Raw genomic sequence first — 17,258 nt, 5'->3', positions numbered from 1 at the left:
GCAGTTGGGGCACACAGGTTCAATTGCCCCTTGGCATGCAGAATCTTCTTGGAGGGGATCAAATCTGTGTACCCTGAACTGGTAGATGGATTCCCAAACCACTGGACAACCAGGAAAGTCCAGGACAACCTCATTTTAACTAATGAATCTGTATGACTCTATTTCCAAAAAAGGTCAGATTTTGAGACACTGGGAGTTAGAACCTCAACGTTTGTTTTTTTTTGGAACTCGATTCAACTCATAACACCAAGACCTATCCCCAGTGCCTCCACTCTCTGGGTGCCTCTTGACCAATTATTGAGTAAGTCTTGCCAAGAACTGCCTGACCCTCTCTGATGCTCCTCTTCCCTTGTCATGAAGCTACGCCCACGCACCCTTGTCATGAAGCTACGCCCACGCACCTCTTTGATCTCCACTTGCCTTTGCAGTCTGAAATTCATAGACAGCCAGTGTATCTGTTAATGAGAGTCTTAGATCTGTTCACAGATATTCCAGGTCTACTGGGAACATGGGAGGTCTGCAATTCCCACCCTGATTCAAGTCAGGCATGGCTGATGACCTTTTTTAGCCAACGAGCCATAAGGCAAAGTGATATGTCTCTTCCAAGTGGAAGCTTTAAAAGCTGGTAAAATTTGCCACCTTTCATTCAAAGTGCCAAAAATGTTATGGGTACACGGTTTCAGCTTGGGCTCCTGACTGACTGGAGCCAGCAGAGCGTCCTGCAGGTTCAGGTAGGATGTGAGCAAGAAACAAGATGGTGATATTTGGGTTCGTTTGTTACTGGGGCTTCACACAGCTTATCCTGATGTGTACACTTGGACAAATCTGACAGTGGCCCTACAGACCACCTTCCCTGGTGAGATAGTCTCAGGATAAACAAATTCTTTCTTGTAACCTGCATGTGCTGGCTTCTGCCCACCTTCCCATCCCACACACTCTGTGGATTCTCAGATATGTAACATTATGTGATAGTTGAACCATACAGAAGGCTGAGAGCCGAAGAACTAATGCTTTCAAATCGTGGTGCTGGTGAAGGCCCTTGAGAGTCCCTTGGACTGCAAGGAGGTCAAATGAAAGGAGATAAAACGACAGCGGGTGAATGAATCTTTGCCTAACTAAATCCTACCCTTCCTTCAAGCCTCAGCTGGACATCACGTGGTCCATTTTACTACTGTTGGGTGAGGCTCTTTTGCCTAGTCGCGAAGTTTGTGCCACCTGCTGGCTGCGACACCGTCAGTATTTCCCTTTAACCCCTGACCTTCAGATTGCTATCTCTTCAGATTGTTGTGTCTTCCAGACTCTGGATGGCGGACAGCCACAGTTCCAGGTGATATACACCCCCTCCAAAAATGGGTGTGAACCCCCTGAGGGCAGGGACGAGTTTCCTGGGGCCATTAGCTCTAGGCGGAGCCGTCTGCCTGCAACAGCACCTTCGACTCAGCCGGCAGCAGAGCTGCTAGCTTGGAGGAGCTCAGCAGCGGGACCCCGGCCCCTCCGGGGCACGAGTAGCCGGGTCCACTGCGCAAACTCAGGCCTCCTCGAAACTCTCCTCCCGGCGGCAGAACAGCTCCCGGCAACGGCCCCAGGCTGGGGCGGGGCAAGCGCCGGGCCTCCCCTCTGACTGGCAGGAAGACGGGCCAACCGGAGGGGCGCCCCAGGTGAGGGGCGGGGCCGCGCTGCGAGCCGGGCGGCTGGCGGCGGAGCGAGCTGCAGCCGGGAGTGTGCGGCAAGCGCCGGCCGGCTGCCTGGAGCTCGGTCACCCGGCGTCGCTGCACCTCGCCCCTCGCCCATCCGAGCCACGCGCGCATCAGCCCCTCTTCCTCATTTGCTTCTTTCAATTTTTTTTTTTTTAATTTTGCATGAATCCTTCTTCCGTTCCGTTTTGTCCTTTTTAAGGCGGGGGCGGTGGCAGCGTAAGCTCAGGGCGGGGAGGGGGCGGCCGGAGGATGCGGTGCGGGGCTGCGCTCGCTACGCCCGCTGCTGCTGCTGCTGCCCGGCTCGGGCCTGAGCACCGAGCAGGTGGGTACAGGTGCGCCGGGGGGCGGGAGGCGCGCGCTGGCCAAAGGGAACCTGCGGACCCCGCGATCGATGGGGCTGGCACAGTGGCAAGGGAGGCAGTGACCGGTGCCGCCCCGCCCCATCACCCACCTGCCTCTCCCCTCCTTCAGCCTTCGCGCCCCCTTTGATACCGCTGCCACTTTCGCATTTCACCTCCGAGGTCCCCCACCCTTCCGTTCCCATCCCCCACTCCCCTCCAAATCCCCCTGCGGCGTATCCCGTCCGGAGGACTCTGCGTCGCCACCCTACAGACGCTTCCCCCGCCTCTCTTCCTCACGCCACCCCCATTTCCACTCCTCTTCCCATTCCGCCCCCAATCTGTGGAGGGGGATGGGGACCCACCGGGTGCCTCCCGGGAGTGGCGCGGGGGATGGGGGGGCGTGGTCGGCCGGTTCCCTGGATGTCCCACCCACTGAGTAGGTCTGGGTCCCCCGGATCTCAGCCGGGAGAGATGACCCAGAGGATGGAACCCCGGGGCCGCGCCTTGGAGGCTGGGGGCCGGGAGGGCGAGGCAGCCCCACCCCACGCACTGCACACCCCCACGCTGCTCCGCCCACGTGGGCGCCGGGGAGGAGGCTGGAGAAACGCGAAGAAAGGATGGTACCCACCCTCCCGCCTGGCCGGCGCGCCCTGGGCGCACTCGACCTCCGGAGATGGCGCACAGGGATTGGCTCCCGCGGGGCCTGGCACCTTGCCGGATGCCCTGCGTTCAGGCCAGCGGCCTCTCGGGCCTGCCGCGCCTTCGCCCCCTGGCCCTTTCGCTCCATCGCTCCATCACGCCACCGTCCTGGCTTCAGGCTCCTGAGGATCCGGTCTTGTCATCCCTGATAGAGGCTGCTTCCCACGCTGGAGCCTTTTACCTAAAAGCAGCCACCACCCACCCTCCACCCCCACCTCCCACGTACACACCGCCAGCACCACCCCTCCCCACACATTCTGGTCTGCCCTTCTCCGGACGTCTGGGGCGGCCTGGGCTCTGCGCCAGCCTCTGCCCAGGTCTGTAAGCTCCAGAGATACTGTATCTAACCCTGGTCTTCCTCCGCCACCCCCACCCCTTTCTTGCACACTCACAGGCACACTGTCCTTGGCCTTTGCTTGTTTCCTCTCCGGAAACATCCCTCCTTCAACTGGACAGCTCCTTCTAGAACAAGGCAGGGAAAGCCTGGCGGGCCGACCTCCCCCCCCACCCCCCCACATCACCCGCCTGAGTGTCCCTGTATGACAGGGCTAGACACGCTGCCGTCCCATCCGATCGCCTCCGCCTCCCTGATCAGAGTAAGGGGTCCTGGAGTGGGGTGCAGGCAGCCTCAGCCCCTCAGAGGGGGAGTCACCCAGAGTAAATATCAGGCCTAAGGGCTTCCCGCCTCCCATCTCAGGGTGACCCACTGGTGGGGGCCAAGGCTATAGGAGGGGCCGGCTTCTCCAGGGCCTTGGGCAGATGGGTGGCTCTCCCATGAACCAGAATGGTGAGGAGGAGGGGCAGATTTGGAGATGGGATGGGGTGGTTAGGAGCCCCCCCTCCCCCTTCCTGCCCCTAGGATGCTTGTCCAGCAGGACATTTGTTAACTCCTGGAGACCCGCTGGTCTGAGCAATCTTTTTGTTTCGAACAGCTCAATGGAGGCTAATGGATGGTTGCAAAGCTTTTGTTGTTGAGACTCCTGCATGTGGTTTGTGATGTTAAACATCCCTGTTAAGAGTCTTCGGTGGGGGAGTCACTCTTGCCCTGAGTCTTATCCTAGTGAGAAGCCCCTCAAAAGGGTCAGAATGTGGGTCCAGCAAATGAATTCATTGCCATTTTTCCTCCTCCACAAACCAACTACAGCTCCCCCTGCCTCCATGACCCCCTCACAAGTTCTTCCCACCCCAGCTTGCCTGGACCACCTCTCTCTCTCCCTGCCACACTGTCTCAGGCCCACACGCCACCTCTGTGTCCCCTGGTGTGTCTCCACATTTAGTGTTTCCCCACGGGCTGTGTTTTCTCCAAAAAAATTCCCCTACTTTGTGTGTCTGGAGAACTCCTATTCATACGACAAGGCCCAGCTCTCGTTGTGGTGTTCCTCGATTCTGCTCAGATTGTGTGGTTCTTTTATCTCTCACGTCTCTCTGCTGGCTCAGGCGATGAAAGAATCCGCCTGCAGTGCAGGAGACCTGGGTTTGATCCCTGGGTTGGGAAGATCCCCTGGAGAAGGGAAAGGCAACCCACTCCAGTGTTCTTGCCTGGAGAACTTCATGGACAGAAAAGCCTGGCTGACTACAGTCCCTGGGGTTGTAAAGAGCCAGACACCACTGAGCGACTCACACACACTTAGCTCTCGCAGAACCTTATATCCGTACATTGTGTAATATTTATGTCATTTTTCCTTAAGAAGACCTTGCCCACCAGAGATGAGAGGCACAGTGAGGTCTGGAGGCAGCACCTGTTTGGTGGGCTCTGTCTTTCTGGGGAGGCACCTGTACTGTCAGCGCTGTAAGAGACATGCGCAGAGGGAGAGCATGACAGCTCCCTTCCCCGACCTGAGGCTTCACGAGGAGGAGGCAGGATGGAGCCCTTTTTTTTTTTTCTTTATAAATTTATTTTTGGCTGTGCTGGGTCTGCATTGCTGTGAGGGCTTTTCTCGAGTTGAAGAGAGTGGGGACTCTCTCGAGGTGCAGTGCACGGGCCTCTTGTGGTAGTCGCTTCTCTTCTTGTGGAGCACAGACTCTAGGGTGCTTGGGTTTCAGTAGTTGCGGTTCCTTCCCGGGCTCAAGAGCATAGGCTCAATAGCTGTAGCACCCGGGGCTAGCTGTTGCGCTGCATGTGGAATCTTCCTGGGCCAGGGATCGAACCCATGTCTCCTGCGTTGGCAGGTGGATTCTTTACCACCAAGCCACCAGGGAGGCCCTCGGAGCCTGATTCCTTAGTGCACAGAGCACGTTGGGGCTGGGAGATGAGCGGCAGAAACCAGCAGCAGTTGCCCCTGCGTGCTGTGATTTGTTTCTCTCTCTAAGTGTTAAAGGACCCGCTTGCCAATGCAGGAGACATAAGAGACTGGGGTGCATCCTGGTTCTTTCTCTGCCTCCTTCCCCACTGTGGTCGGACCAACCTGCAGGGCTCCTGAAGCTGCGCTCATCAGTGTTCTGTTGTTGACAGCTGTGTGATCTTGGGCAAGAGGATTAACCTCTCTGAGCCTCTATTTCCTGTATAAATAAGGGCAGTGGTCTGTCATTGGCTGAATTGGTGTGGGGATTAGAAGTGTGGTTTCTGGGCATCTGAGGCACTTAAATAAGTGTTCATGATGATAATTCAATGGACATGAACTTGGGCAAACTCTGGGAGATGGTGAGAGACAGGGAGGCCTGGCATGCTGCAGTCCATGCGCTCCCAAAGAGTTGGACAAGACTTAGTGACTGAACAGCCACAATATGATGATGAAGGAATGTGTGATATGTGATTTGGAAAAATAAACCCTTTAGCTTTGTCACAGAGTAAATGCCCTGGTTAGAGGCCCTCACCCTCTTTGTCCTTCCCAAGCTAACATCATCAGGCCAATAAGCTAAATATTCAATAAGCAGGAATGAAAGATGAAGGGGATGGGTGCCGTGTTGACATTCCTACTGCGCAGACTTGTGTGAGAAGGTGCTGACAGTGGTGCAGAAATCTTGAACTCAGAGGCCACTGGCCCCAGAGAAGATCCTCTGATGCCTCTTTTGTCTGAACTTTTTCCTGCTCACTGCAGGAGTGCAGCAGTTATAGTCATCTCCATCCAATTCTCAGGAAAACTCTTTTTTTAAAAAAAAGTTATTGAAATACAGTTGATTTACATTGTTATGTTAGTTTCAGATGTGCAGCACCATGATTCAGTTATATATATATTTCAGATTATTTTCCATTCTAGGTTATTACGAGGTATTGAGCCTAGTTCTCTGTGCTGTATAGTAGGTCCTTGTTGGTTGGTTCCCTGTTTTAGGGAAAACCCTTAATGAAAATAGTGGTCGTAGGCTGCGGCTACCAGCTGGGTGAGGTGGGTTGTGAAGGAACAGGGCTGAGTTAAAGGACCTGCCCTGAGAACCAGCTCAGCTCCTACTGGCTGTATGACCTTGGGCAAGTCACTTAACCTCTCTGTGCCCAGTTCCTTTCTCATGATGTTCCCTGAAGGAAAACAGCTCTCTATGGTTGCTTAAACTCCCACTCCTGCCATGTATTATCTTAATTTAAACTGCCCAGCAGCAGGCAGCAGGGTCAGGATTGCGTGAACCCCTTTGTCAGGGGCTGTGTCAGGAGATGGAGCTGGAAGAACTAAGCAGTGATGGAGGTGGGGGATGGTCTCCCTCCAGAGCATAGGTGTTGCTCCATGAAGCACGCTGATTCCTGTAACAGAAAGACAACTTTCCTACAGGACTGGTGTGAGAGATCAATCAGAAGAGCCTTCTTAGTGCTTTTAATAGAAACACGTTACCTTAAAGCCAGTAGTAGCTGTTGGTGTTGCTGTAGCCTGAGGCTCAGAAAAAGGCCTGCAGGCTGGCCACCAGAGGGACCTTGGCTTGTCACTCTAGCCCACAATGCCTTTGGAAAATGTTTTCTTGTCTTATGCCTTTCCAAAGCCAGAGGGACAGCCCAGGCACTGTGGGTCAGCAGTGAGGGGCAAGGACCAGGAAGGGGGTCCTGGGGTCCTCATGGTGTGAAGGGCAGGGGTCAGGAGCCTCGCCTGTAGCGGGTGGGAAGGGGCACTAGTGCTTGCAGGGCATAGCCCAGGAGGGGTTAATTACCAGGGCATAATTAACGTGCTGGTACCCAGCAGCGGGGCTTCCCAGGTGGCGCCAGTGGTAAAGAACCTACCTGCCAATGCAGGAGACATAAATGAGGTGGGTTGAATCCCTGGATTGGGAAGATCCCCTGGAGGAGGGCGTGGCAACCCCCTCCAGTATTCTTGTCTGGAGAACCGCATGGACAGAGGAGCCTGACTGGCTATGGTCCATAGAGTTGCAAAGAGTCAAACACGACTGATACCATTTAGCCTGCAAGGGGTGGCAGAGGGAGGGCACTGGGGTTCTCAGAGTGAGGGAGGAGCCAGCTCCCTAGTGGGGAGGGGGGCTCTGCTCTTGTCTTTGGTGATAATATTTATTTTCAGAACCACAGGGAATACCGCTCCTCTCACTGAGGTCTGTGGACATGAATTGAGACAAATGCTGTTTTCCTTAACGGCAACTATTAACATTGCCTGAGCACTTACCAAGTCCCAGACTATCCGCAAGCTCCGGCTCATCCACCTGGTTCTTGACGTTGTAAATAAAGTTTTATTGGCACACAGCCATGCCAGTTTGTGTACCTGTTGTCTGTGGCTGCTTCTGCCCTGTACTGGCAGAGTTGGGCAGTTGGGGCAGACATCTGTCAAGTCAAATATTTACTACCTGGCCCTTTGCAGAAGTTTGCTGCCTCTGGTCTGTGCTGTCTCCCTGGTTTGAGTTCATCCAGTCCTGGACACAGCCCCAGGGGCTTCCCTGATAGCTCAGTTGGTAAGGTATCTGCCTGCAATGTAGGAGACCCCAGTTCGATTCCTGGGTCAGGAAAATCCAATGGAGAAGGCACAGGCTACCCACTCCAGTATTCTTGGGCTTCCCTTGTGGCTCAGCTGGTAAAGAATCTGCCTGCAATACAGGAGACCCGGGTTCGATCCCCGGGTTGGGAAGAGCCCCTGGAGAAGGGAAAGGCTACCCACTCCAGTATTCTGGCCTGGAGAATTCCATGGACTGTATAATCCATGGGGCCACAGAGTCAGACACGACTGAGTGATTTTCACTTGGACACAACCCCAGAGGAAGATGTTTACATTTCTCATTTTATTGGTGGGCACATAGAGGCTTTGAAGCCTACCCAGGGTCACAAAACTGGCAGCCCATGTTCTTTTCTTTTTGTTTGAAGAGGGGGATAATTTATGTTTTTTGTTAGCTGCTAATTGAATCTTACACATGTTCAGAGAATGTGGTTCTGTATGATACCTATTTTTAAAAATTTCGATCCCACAATTTCTTAATGTCCCGGTACCTGATGACTTCTTAAAATATCTTTGTTTAAAATATGTACATATAGTTCAGTGGCATTGAATACCTCACAGTGTTGTGTAACCACCATCAGCATCCATCTTCAGCACTTTTCCGTCTTCCCAAACTGGCAGGTCACGTTATTAACCATGACCCCCTCCTGCCTTGTGGGAGTTTTGTAGAATAAAGCAAGCATCAGCAGCATTATAATATAGCACAGGAGGCTTTGCTGGAAGCCTTGGGATTGAATGCTGGCTCTGCAATATACTGACTGTGGATGATCGTCTGTACCCTTTGAACCCTCTAGGGCTCAGTGGCCTCATTTGTGAAATGCGCATAGCCCCAGTCCCTGTCCCTGCAGACCATGTGGGTGCGAGGATGAAATAAAGAACAGAGGTGAAGGCCCAGCCTCATGCACTGGATAGTATCTATGATGCTGTCCCTGGAACAACCACACCTGAAACAGGTGTGAGGTCAGTCTGTCCTCTCTGCATGGCTCGTGGTGTTTCCTTTATCCTTTCCAGGTCCTAGAATCATCCACAGGACCCATCGTGTATCCTAAGGCCCCCAGCTAGACCTCAGGGGACCTGTGTGCTGTGTGGATGCAGGTTTCCTGCTGTCCTTTCTCCCCTGTGGCCCAGACTTGGCGGAAGGGCCACTCTAGGGAATGAAAGGAGCTTCTGTTGCGGCCATCCCGGGGCTGCCAAGGGCCGCCCATCGTGGCAGTAATGCCCTTGTGTGTGCCAGGTCAGGGGATGTGCTGGCTCGGCCTGCTGGCCCCCGAGCCTCCATCTCAGCTGCATTTTGATACAGGAGCCCTGGATTGGCCCCTGGTCCCTTCCTCAGGGCTGGGAGTAGTGGGGCACACCGCCAGGAGTGTCCTGCTTCCCTTGCGGGACAGACCCTGAGGATTACAGGCATCTGCAGTGGAGGCGTGCTGCTGTCCATGGGGTCGCAAAGCGTCGGACACAACTGAGCAACTGAACAGCAACAAATAGTAGAGGCGAGAGTGATCCGGTAAAGTCGCTTTCTGCTTCTTTTAGCTTTGGAAAGTCCATCTTCTCTCTTTTCCATTTCTATTCTGGTACTTCTGGAGGCTGATCACTCCTGCCTGCTTTCTGAGACATGGGGTTCTATTTTATTTAACAGAATCACCACCTGACTCTTCTGTCGAAACAATTCTTTTTTTCCTCCTTTCCCCTCTCCTTTTTAAAGCTGAGCTGGACTTCAAGATTAGCCATGTTAAAATATACAAGTCAGTGGCATTTAGCATTAATATATTCACAGTGTTGTACAGCCAACACCTCTGTGGGTTTAAAAACACTTTCATCACCCCCAAGGAAAACCCCTCCCCTCCCGCAGCCTTTGGCAATCACCCACCGGCCTTCTGTCTGTCTGATTCCCCTATTCTGGAATTTCATATATACGGACTCATATATAGTGTGTGGCCTTTTGTGTCTGGCTTCTTTCACTCAGCATAATGCCCTCAAGATTCATCCAGGTCATAGCATGCATCCGTACTTCAGTCCTTTTTAAGGCTGAGTAATGTTCCGATGGACCACATTTTGTGACCCATTCATTGTTTCCAGATGGACACTTAGGTGGTTTTCACCTTTTGGCTGTTGTGCAGACTGTTTGAAGCCTGGCTTAAAGTGTTAAAAATCTTTCTTCCTGGGGCCTTGGCTGCCAAGGTTCTGTTCTGGTGTTTACCACTCTCTTCCCATTACTCACTGATTCATCTGTTCGGACACTCATCCGTTAGCTGTAGATGTGTCCTCCACGCCCAGCTCTGTGCTGGGGACCTCCAGCCTTGACTTGCTCTTGACATCTGGAGAACGGTTTATCGATGTCTCATTTTCCAAGCCAGAGTGTGGGAGTACCCAGAGGCAGGAGGGCTGGCACGGGGCACCCAAGTGGCCCAGAGAGGCCGCTGGCACTGCACAGGGAGCCCAGCCACCTTTCTCTGTATTCCTGGAATGTGCCAGATGCTTTGCAGTTGGGTCTGCCCCTTGCTTCCTGGCCTCTTCATCTCCTGCCCTCTCCAGAACTGGCTTCTTCTCACCCTTCATGTCAGCTTAAATTGCCCCTCTTTGGAGAGGTCTTCCCTGCCCTTCCCTGGGAGATGCCCATCTGCCCCCTCCACTGTTACTGTCCCCTTCATTCCCCTGTTGCTTCTGACATCACGATCTGAAGTGGGTTTGTTTCCCCATTTGTGATCATCGCCCTGGTCCTCATAAGCTAGACTGAAAGCACTTCGAGGGCAGGAACCTCATCTGGCATGTTTTCTGTCTCCCAGTGCAGGATGTAGGCATGCAGTAGGTGCCCAGGAAATAAGTGTTACTGCTTGAAGTCAGATGTGAGTTAATTTCTTAACTTCACCTTGCTAGCTTGTGTGATCTTGAGCCTGTTTCTAATCTTTCCGAGCTTCACCTTTTTCTTCTGTTCAGTATGGAGAAAAGTCCTATGTCCCAAGCCCTTGGGGTTAGAGTGGAGGTCAGAAATAAAACGTGCAGACAGCCCAGAGCCTGTCGGTGTACAGCAGATGTTAGTTAGCGCTGCTGCTGGTGGTGGTTCCAAAAGTAGTGCTCATAATAATTGTGAATGAGTCTCCTAAGTCATATGCTCGCATGCCCTGGAGAGTGGAAAACATACTCTGAATTTCAAAGTCTTCGTAGGAAAAAGAGAATGAGAAAGATCTCAGTAATAACTTGAACACTGATTACTTATTACAACGGAACCATTTTGGATATATTGGCTACATGAAATGTATTATTAAAATTAGTGTCACTTGTTTATGTTTACATTTTTTTATGTGGCTACTAGAAAGTTTAAAATTGCATGTGGGGTTCCCATTGTAATTTTGGGGGACAGTGCTGCTCCAGAGGTTGGTGGCTTTGCCTTTGTGAAGTGTGTGGCCCTGGGCAAGTGAGTCACATGTTTTCCATGCTTCAGTTTGCTCCTGTGTAAACAAGAAGCTCACTCTGATGACAAAGAATGACAGTGCACATTTGAGGGCCTCCTGTGTGCCCCTGAAAGGGACTATAGCCCCATGAACACGAGTGGCTAGGTCACTGCCCAGGGCAGCTTTCAGTCTGAGAGAGGAGAGACCCAAATAAAACACAAACCCCGCCACTAAGACTGTGACTATTCTCTGAAGGGCATAAGTAAGGATACCTAACAAACAGTGATAGAGTGAAGAGGGCTGGGTCTCTAGCTCTGAGCGGTCAGGGCTGAAACTTCAATACTTTGGCCACCTGATGCGAAGAACTGACTCATATGAAAAGACCCTGATGCTGGGAAAGATTGAAGGCAGGAGGAGAAGGGGATGACAGAGGATGAGATGGTTGGATGGCATCACTGACTCAATGGACATGAGTTTGGGTAAACTCCGGGAGTTGGTGATGGACAGGGAGGCCTGGCGTGCTGCAGTCCATGGGGCTGCAAAGAGTCGGACACAACTGAGCAACTGAACTGAACTGTGAGGAGAGCTGGGGTGGATCCACCTACAGCCTGAAGTAGGATAAGCTCTGCATAACTGGCAGCCAAGATGAACACTTTGGGATGACCTGAGAGCTCTGGAACATTGGGCCACTCTACTCAGAGTCGCCTCCACTCAGCGGCTCTGGCCTTTTTAATCCCTCTGCATATAACTGCACCAGCATTTTTATGTCCTGTGAAGAATTTGCAGTTCATAGGGCCCCCTGGAACGCGGGCCTCCCTGTGGCTCAGCTGGCAAAGAAGCCCCCTGCAGTGCGGGAGACCTGGGTTTGATCCCTGGGTTAGGATGATTCCCTGGAGAAGGGAAAGGCTACCCACTCCAGTATCCTGGCCTGGAGAATTCCATGGAGCTTATAGTCCATGGGGTCGCAAAGAGTCGGACAGGACTGAGCAACTTTCACTCACCGTGGAATACAGAGATCTCTCCTGAGCATCTCGTGGGCGGCGCTGCCCCGTGGTCAGCGCTGATTGGATGAGGGCCACTGATGCTGTGGGCATGGCAAGGCTGTCTTCTGGTGTTACCTTCTCTGCTGGAGACCGCATCTTCTCTGCTTTCTGCCAGAGTTGGGAGGGCTCCTTTCAATCTTGCCAGAAGCCACGAAGGAGACAAATCACTTCACCATTGGGAGCTCTGGCATTTGGGGTGAGGGTCACACATGGACCCTGGCCAGGGGTGCGTGTGCTTCACATGGAGAGATGCCGGAGGAGGCTTTGTCCCGGTTTTTCACGGGTCAGGGACATTCTCATCTTCCACACACACACACCTGCCAGCAGGTGCCTGATCTTGTGCACCTGCTGGGTGGGGGCTTAGAGGTGGGCCTTGCTCACGTGTAAGTGGAAATGGGTTATTGTAGGCGACAGCCAGTCTTCCTGTCTAGCCCTCATTGGGCTGCACTTACTGCTGGAGAATGAGTGACTTACCTGAGGTTGCCCACGTAGAAGTCGCAGTGGTGGTGGGGGCGGTGGTGGGGGTCAGATCTCTGGCTACTCTGACAGTTGCTGATTACTCCTGCAAAGAGTGCTGCCACCTTCACCTCCGTTCAAGGCCCCCATGGCCTGCTTCCAACTCAATTCCCGTATCTCCCCCAGTGAATGGTACCCGTCTCCTAAGCACTGTCCCTCCTCCCAGACCCTAGCTTGCCAGCTCCCTCTGCCTGCAACACCTCCCTCACCGACCCCAACTTGTGAAACCCTGCAGGCTCCAAAGCCCAGCTTGGATGGTGGTGCCCCAGGAGGGACCTATCAGCTTGATCTACAAGTGAAGACACAGTGAATGAAGTCAGTGGGGCTGGATTAAGACAGGAAGAGCCTGGAGGCAAAGGAGCAGACTAAAGAGGCTTCCTCCTGCTCTGCCCAGGGTGTCATGGCCTGCCCCTGCCTCTGTCCTCCCAGGTCTTCACCGGAGCATGCGTCTAGCCATACCATCTGCCTGCCATTCCTGAGTGAGTCCGGCCTTTGCACATGCTGTTCCCTCTGGCAGATCTGCCCATTAGCCTTCTCTGCCCCATTCACTTGGTGAACATCCTCTGCATGGGCTGAGAGTCCATCATCAGCCTTATTTCCTCCAGAAAACCTTCCTTGACAACACTTCCACATTTGCAGACTACGTCACATGTGTCCCCAGGGCTCTGTATTCTAGCTGCCAGTGACTTGCCTGACTTTTCTGCTAGACAGAAGGTTCCAGGAAGTGGAATGCTGCCTGGTCCACAGGGGGCCTCCCACAGCCTGGCACAGGGTCAGGCCACAGTGGGTGGTCAATAGCTTTTGGCCTTTAGCCTCAGTGTTTGGTGTTGATAGTATTATGACTGATTTGCCTTCACTTCTGAGCCAGGAAATGAAAAATGAGTATGTTTCATCTGCCTATAATGTAAGTGTTGGGAGGGACCTTATCTGCATGCTGTTGGTTCTTCTCTCTGTTGTTTGCATCGAGTCCATTCTGCCCTTAATAAGCCCCACTCCTTCCTTGGCAGCGGCCACCTCTAGTGACATCAACTCTCCAAAACTTGGATGCCTCAGTACTTGTGGTTGAAACACCCCTGGTGGTTCCATCAGTCCCGAGATGACAGTTGTGAAGCTTCTATTGTTGTTGTTTAGTCTCTAAGTTATGTCCAACTCATTGTGACCCCATGGACTGTAGCCTGCCAGGCTCTTCTGTCCATGGGAATTCCTAGACAGGAATACTGGAGTGGGTTGCCATTTTCTTCTTGAGCAAAGCTTCTATGTAACTTAATAAAGTTTTCTTTCTGCACAGGGGGGTTTCACTGCCTTACAGTGCAGCCTGCTTTTATTTTAGGGCAGAAAAAAATAAGTTGGAAAGCTGTTCTTCAGAATCCAAACCATGTTCTTGTGTTCACAGGTCATACTTCTTGTTAAAGTGGTCTGATTTTTCCATTTCTCCAAAGCTGCACCTCAGACCTTGCTCTGGAAGGCACATCTCTCTTTGGAAATTGGCAGGGCTGCTTCGTGGGCCAGGGCAGCTGGGCAAGTGAGCTCATTAAGCCTGGCAGCAATTGAGTTTCTGTGGCAAGTCTTGGAGCCTTTCAGGATCAGGGCCAGAAGAGGTTCTTTTGCCCACCACACACCTTATTTTGAACAAAGGCCCGGATGCCCCCCGGATTCTGCCTAATCTGTTTAAACTATTGGGCAAGTGGGTGTTTTACTTACATGATCTGTCTCTCCCTGGAAATTTTCCAGATACCCAGGACGAGTCCAATTTATAAGGGCTTGAGCATTACAGATCCCCTGAGTTTTCTATAGACATGGCTAAAGGCGCATGCAAGACGTTCATGCATGCATGCTAAGTCCATTCAGTTGTATCCCGACTCTTAGTGACCCTATGGACTATAGCTGTCCATGGGATTCTCCAGGCAAAGATACTAGAGTGGCTTGCCGTGCCCTCCTCAAGGGGATCTTCCTGACCCAGGGATGGAACTCATATGTCATTATGTTTTCTGCACTGGCAAGTAGGTTCTTTACCACTAGCAAGATGGATGCAAGACACTTCATACCAAAAATAAGTGAACAAGTCCTGTAGCTGGAGAGGATATCGGAAATCGGGCATGCCCCATGCTAGAAAATGAGGGAGGAGTTCTGGGTGCCCCAAACCTCAGGTGTTTACAACATGAATTGTAAATTTTGGACTTCATTATTCACAAACTCCTGGATTGTAGTTTTGCTTTCTGGAACAGAGGGCTTTGTAGGTAAACTAAGAGGTCAAGTGACAAGGAGATTGGTGGGGAGGGGTGTTAACACTCTCAGGCAGACATGTAAGCTGATCATTTTGTGGTGTCTTACCTGTTCATTGTAGCAGCTATAGAAAAGTCTCTTACTCATTAGATCTTTGTTAGCATCTGTGCCAGGTGTCTGTGAAAGGAATGCCATAACACTTGAAAATACCCATGGAACCGTCCTTTTTCACCTTGGTCTGGAGCACTGAACTGTTATGACTCTTCTCATCATCACATGTCATGAACGTGATCCTCAAAATGTTGTGAATGGCTCTATCCCTCCTCTGTGTGGGAAGGTCAAATTATAGCCTCAAATTCTCCACCCCAGGAAGCTGGTAATGGACATTATTGTAGTTGGTGTTCCATGACTATTGGGTGAATAATTGATTTGCTCCTGTTTACTGGAACCAGAGCGAAAAATCAGGATTGATTAGAAAGTGAACTGTTTAAGAACCTAAAAATTGTTGGAGAGGTGATTTTGTATCTGAATTAAAAAGAGTTAGCTCTTTGAAGTTCTTGCTGTGACATTGGTCTGATTCACCTACTGCAGAATAGCATAGTAAAGGAGGAATAGAGGAACTAAAATGACATGGACATACAGAAAACAAAAAGTAACATGGAGGATGTAAACTCAACTATGTCAATAATATTAATAACATTAAATGTGAATGGATTCAACAAACCAATCAAAAGGCAGAGATTGTTAGACTGTATTAAAAATGACTTAACTTTATGCTGTCAATAGATGATATACCTCTTTAGACTCAGATATACAAATAGGTTGGAAGTAAAAGAATGGAAAAAGATACATCATTCAAAGATATGAAAGTAACAGTGACTATACTGATACCATGTGTATGCTTAGTCGCTCAGTCATGTCCAACTCTTTGCAACCCCATGGACTGTAGTCCGCCAGGCTCCTCTGTTCATAGGGATTCTCCAGGCAAGAATACTGGATTAGGTTGCCATGCCCTACTCACTGCTATCATACCAGATAGATTTAAAATAAAAAAGCAGAGATAAGGAGGGATATTTTATAATTATGTTTAATTAGATTTTATAATGATAAAAGGGTAAATTCAACAAGAAGATATAACAATTATAAACACATACACTCCTAACAACAGAACACCCAGATATATGGAGCAAACACTAATCGAAGAAAGAAATAGATAATTCAACAGTAATAGTTGGATACTTCAAATACTATTTGAAAAATGCTATTCAAAATACTTCAAATATTATAAAAAATACTTCCAAATTATTGAAAGTTGGATACTTTCAATAATGGTTCGAACAACTAGACAGAAGATCGGTAAGGAAATAGAAAACTTGAACCACGCTATAAACCAATCAGACTTAACACATAGCAACAGAATACTCCACCAACAGCATCAGAATATGTATGTGTATATATGTGTTGTGCTTAGTTGTTCAGTCATGTCCGACTGTTTGTGACCCTATGGACTGTAGCCCACCAGGCTCCTCTCTGTGGGATTTTCCCAGCAAGAATACTGGAGTGGGTTGCCATGCCCTCCTACAGGGGATCTGCCCAACCAAGGGATCGAACTCATCAATCCAGAAATTGCAGGTGGATTCTTTACCATCTGAGCCACCATGGAAATTTCCATGTGTGTGTATATATATATATATATATATATATACATATATATATATATGTAAATAACATATTTTTAACTGAGGTATAATTGAGGCAAAATATATCAGTTTCAGGTATATAACATACTGATTTGATATTTGTATACACTGTGAAATGATAACAGCAATGTCTAGTGAACATCTGTCACTATATAGAATTCCAAAAAATTTTTTTCTTATGCTGAGAACTTTTAAGATACACTGTCTTAGCAAATTTCAAATACACAACACAGTATTACAAACTATAGTTAGCATGTTTCAAATATACAAAACAGTCTTATTAACTATAGTCACCATGCTGTATATTACATCCCCACGACTTTTATATTTTACAACTGGAAGTTTGTGCTTGGTAACCTCCCTAACCCATTTTCCCCACTCTCCTACCCACCCCCCCAACCTCTGGCAACCACCAATCTGTTCTCTGTGTCTCTGAATTTGAGTTTGTTGTTGTTGTTTTAAGATTCCACATATAAGCGAGGTCATGCAGTATTTTTCTTTCTCTGTGTGACTCATTTCACTTAGCATAATACCCTCGAGGTCCATCCATGTTTCACAAGTAGCAAGCTTTCATTCTTTTATGACTGAATAACACTCCATTTTATATCTATTTTACATTGTCTTTATCCATTCATCCACTAATGGACACTTGGAAGTCAAAGTTGCTCAGTCATGTCCAACTCTTTGTGACCCCATGGACTGTAGCCGCCAGGCTCCTTTGTCCATGAGATTCTCCAGGCAAAAATACTGGAGGGGGTAGTCTTTCCCTTCTCCAGGGGATCTTCCTGACCCAGGGA

General features: G+C 50.3%; 1 protein-coding gene across 4 annotated transcripts in view; it reads left to right on the top strand.

Moving 5' to 3' along the window:
* The first annotated feature begins 1,679 nt into the window (after window positions 1-1,679).
* The window catches only part of C29H4orf50 (chromosome 29 C4orf50 homolog), a 293,220-nt gene continuing 277,641 nt past the window's right edge, over window positions 1,680-17,258 (top strand). For 2 of the 4 annotated variants that reach the window (XM_070458139.1, XM_070458143.1), the window contains exon 1: window positions 1,680-2,019. The gene's annotated coding sequence lies outside the window, so the exon portion shown is untranslated. Of the gene's footprint in view, window positions 2,020-8,891; window positions 9,095-17,258 lie in introns of those variants that run through there. The other 2 variants (XM_070458144.1, XM_070458140.1) reach the window with 2 other exon arrangements.

The sequence above is a fragment of the Odocoileus virginianus genome, chromosome 29 (genome assembly GCF_023699985.2).
Source record: "Odocoileus virginianus isolate 20LAN1187 ecotype Illinois chromosome 29, Ovbor_1.2, whole genome shotgun sequence".
Taxonomy (NCBI): domain Eukaryota; kingdom Metazoa; phylum Chordata; class Mammalia; order Artiodactyla; family Cervidae; genus Odocoileus; species Odocoileus virginianus.
This window is presented reverse-complemented; position numbering and strand designations above follow the sequence as displayed.